Consider the following 3,898-nt stretch of genomic DNA (forward strand, 5'->3'; position numbering starts at 1 on the left):
TGAACCGCGCAGAGATTATGTTGAGGGAAAAGCCGAAGGAGGTCTTCTCGGCTCCTTCTAAAATTTCTCCCCCCGGCGAGTGAGAGATAAGCAGCTTGTTTCTGCTGCAGCATCTCAGCAGTGGGCCGCGTGACCCTCCAGAACTCCGAAAGCTTCCTGGCAAAAGAAGGGCCTTTGTCTGAGTGGGGCCTCAAGTTGCTAAGATGCTCTGTTATGAGACTGACTCTGTCGGAACAGTTACCTTAGGAGAGCACTCCCTTGCCCTGTGCCTTTGCAACTGATAAGAGTGGACAGAGAAAAGCTTTTCTCCCTCTCCCATGGACTAGAACTCATGGGTGTCCAATGAAGCTAAATGTTGGATGATTCAGGATAGAAAAAAGCAAGTCCTCCTCCTCCTCCTTTTAAAAAACAACAACCCTCAAAGCTGTTTACAAAAAAAAGATAAAATAAAATTATCACTGAGAAAAAATTAACAACATTTAAGACTTTCAAAAAGTTTAATAATGACGGCCAAAAAACAGATGACAACTCGTATCACATTTCTAAACATCTGGGTGGGTTTGTTTAAATAAATGTTTTTAGCAGGTGCCGAAAAGAGTATAGTGAAAGCTCCTGCCCGATATCAACAGGCAGGGAGTTCCAAAGTGTAGCAGTCGCCCATGCTAAATATGGAACAGATATTATGTGGCACCTCTAACACTGCCAGTTCCACTGACTGAAGTGGTCAAGTGGGCACATATGGGGTAAGGTGATCTCATAGGTGAAATATTGTTCTATATGCTGTGAGGGGGAATTGTTAGTGGTGCTGCTTGCAGCCCTTCCTCGCTGGTACCTTGGCATCATCATCAAATGGAAAGCCCCCGTAACTTGCAGCTCAGATGAGCCCCAGCAGATGAGCCCCTTGCTTCAACCAAGATCAGGAATCAACCTCATCCCATGTTCTCTCTTTTTGGGGACCCAGATGCCAGCCCCTTGTTGTGGGAAGTTTGTGCCACCCAGAGCCATGATCTCAAGGCATAAAGGGCCCTGCAGAGTAGTTAAGTAATAAAAACATGGCAAATAAGTAGGAAAGGACGAGGAGCAGTCATACCCAGGTATATTTAGGAAGGCTAGTGATAAAAAATTGAGTGGTGGAGAATCAGCACTTGCCAGAAAAATATTGTATCACATGCAACGCCAGGCTCTCTGTCTCTCTGCCCACTCTTGTCTTCCCAAAGAAACCCACCCAGAGTTCAGCTGAAAGTCCAGCATACCTCCCCCCACCACAGTGACAAATTGTATGGATTATCTTCTCCCTCCCATGTTTAATATAAATCCCAACTTTCGCCAGCTTCCCTGGCAAGCCAAGTTTAACATGCTCATGTGCAGCCCCCCAATAATAATTTACTAGCCTTCTGCCTCCATAGCAACCTAGAGAATGTATATACCTTGCTTGTTAATGTTTACATTAAAATGACTCTTTGCTCTGAAGAAATCCCAGTTTATACATTCAGAAGTGTGAGGCATCCTTCGCACTTCATTCTTTTGTGGTCTTTCTCTAGAACGCTGCAGAAGTGACTGTTTTTGGGAAATCGAAAGAACATGAAAACATAATATTGCTATTGTGGGTTTGGGTGGTTTTTTTTTATGAAGGCTCTCCTTTGAGGTATCAGAAACTCCAGATTTATATAAGCAGCTACCCCAGATTAATCACTCTGATGGTATTTATACACAGTATAATATATTGCAGCCTGGGATCTCTATACTCAGTTGGAGAAGCAGGGTAGGTGGGTGAGGGGCATTCAAGGGAAGGAAGGGGGGGGGAGAGAGAACAGGGTTCAAAAGAACCCAAAGGGTTGTTGTGATAGTTTTACTTCCCATGGTGTGTGTAGGTGCATATTGCCTCTTGTATTGCATGGAAATGATGCAAATGCATGTCCATCTGGTTGCCAGAGGCGATTCTGGGAGGATTGCACATATATGACATCAAGAGCAACAAAGAACCCAAATGCAAAAACGTGGTGGCTGCCAGAGAACACTGGAAATCATAAAAACATAAGAAGACGCTACTGGATTAAGCCAATGGCCCATCTAGTCCTAGTCCTGGATCCTGTTCTCACAGTGGCCAACCAAATGCCTGTGGGAAACCTGCAAGTAGGAACCAAGCACAATAACAATACTCTCACCTCCTGTGGTTTCTGGCAACTGGTATTCAGAAGCTTCCTGCTTCCAGCTGTAGAGGCAGAGCACAGCCATTGTGGCTGGTGGCCACCGATAGCCCTCTCCTCCATGAATTTGTCTAGTCCTCTTTTAAAGTCGTCCAGGTTAGCGGCTGTCACTGCAGGTATGCCTTCCCAGTATCTGCCAGGCAAGCACAGCCAAGGTGAGTGGGGAGAGGAAGAGGAGGGGAGAAGGGGAAAAGGTCAAAGCTTTCCATTTCACCTTGGCAGCCTCTGCTTTGTCAAAAAAGCAGCAGGGGCAAAACTCCGAACGGAAATCCATTCAAGAGCTTCCATTTGGCTGGGAAATGCTCATTTCTTCTATGGAAATGATTTCACAACTCTTGTGGGGGCTGTAAAAGGAAAGCACAGATTAAGACATGTGGCATGATGAGGCCATGGCACTCTGCCCTGGTGGTGTGCGACACACAGGGGAGAAAGAGGAGGACTCTGCCCAGAGAGAACTTGTAAACTGACTGGGAGGGTGCAGTACCCACTGACAGGGCAAGAAGGAAATTAGTAGAAGCAGATAGAGAGCACAGATGGAAAAGGACACAAAACATCAAAGGAGAACACCGCTCAGAAAGCAAGAGGGACTTCTTGGTTCTTCGGATCTCTTTCAATACCTGCTCCTCATCATTAGTTTTGCTTCCATCCCACTGTGTGTGCTTCTGCCCTGGAACAAGTTATCCTGTTATTTCTTATGCGTTAAAGAGCACAGGAGCAGACTGCTGCAGTCATCTTACATGTCCTGCTCTGTGTAGTCTCTTTGCCAGTTTGGCCACAGCTTGAGCTGCATTCCTGAAGCTAACTTTTTCTGCTCTTGCAGAGCCTGGACATCAGATTCCTGGGAAGATCCCAAGTTTCTCCCCCCCCCCCCCCCCGCTTTCCCTTAAACAACACACAAAGTGTGTTTTTCTACGGAAAAGGAGAGAGAGCGCAGGGTGAAGAGAGCAAGTATTACTCAACTATTTAGTCTGAGAGTTCAGAAATCAAAAGAGCCCTTTGACAGATGGATATCGCCTTTAATAGAAACCACACCGAGGCTGGGAGAGGCCTTCTGTCTAAGCCTCTAGTCTAAGAGCTTAAATAATTAGCTGCAATTTGAATCTTTAAAAAATCCCACTGGGGGAGTGAGCGCTTTGCGCACAGATAAATCTATCACGATAAAAGGAAGGGGTGGGGAGACAGACTCCAAAAAAGAATGAAAATTGCAGCTCTTACATTTTGCTACTGAGCTCCCACTAATTGAAACCAACTTCAGACCAGAGAGGGTGTACACTGGTGAGATCGGAGGCTGTTGCTTGTAGTTGTAGAACACAGAATAGACATGGAGAAGATCCTGGGTTCAGTTCCTAACATTGCCAGGAAGGGTTTGGAGAGGCAACAGTCCTGAGACCCTGGAGAGTGGCTGCTAGTCATTGTGTGGACCAAGAGGCATAGGGTGGTCACACCAGACCCCCAGGACTCTCCCCATTTTTGCTTGGCTGGAATGTGTCCCTGAACTGGAAAGTTTGTTTATTTACCATATTTGTTAAATTTTCTTTCTTTCTTTTAAAAATTACTTTACTGAAACAATACTTTACAAACAAACAATCAAACCAAAAAAAACACAACAAAACAAAACAAAACAATGCAGTAACAGCATCAAAGAACAAACAAACAAGAAAAAACACCACATATTCTTTTGACTTCCATTC

Source organism: Podarcis melisellensis, assembly GCF_964234715.1.
Source record: "Podarcis melisellensis genome assembly, chromosome: 8".
In the NCBI taxonomy this organism is placed as follows: Eukaryota; Metazoa; Chordata; class Lepidosauria; order Squamata; family Lacertidae; genus Podarcis; species Podarcis melisellensis.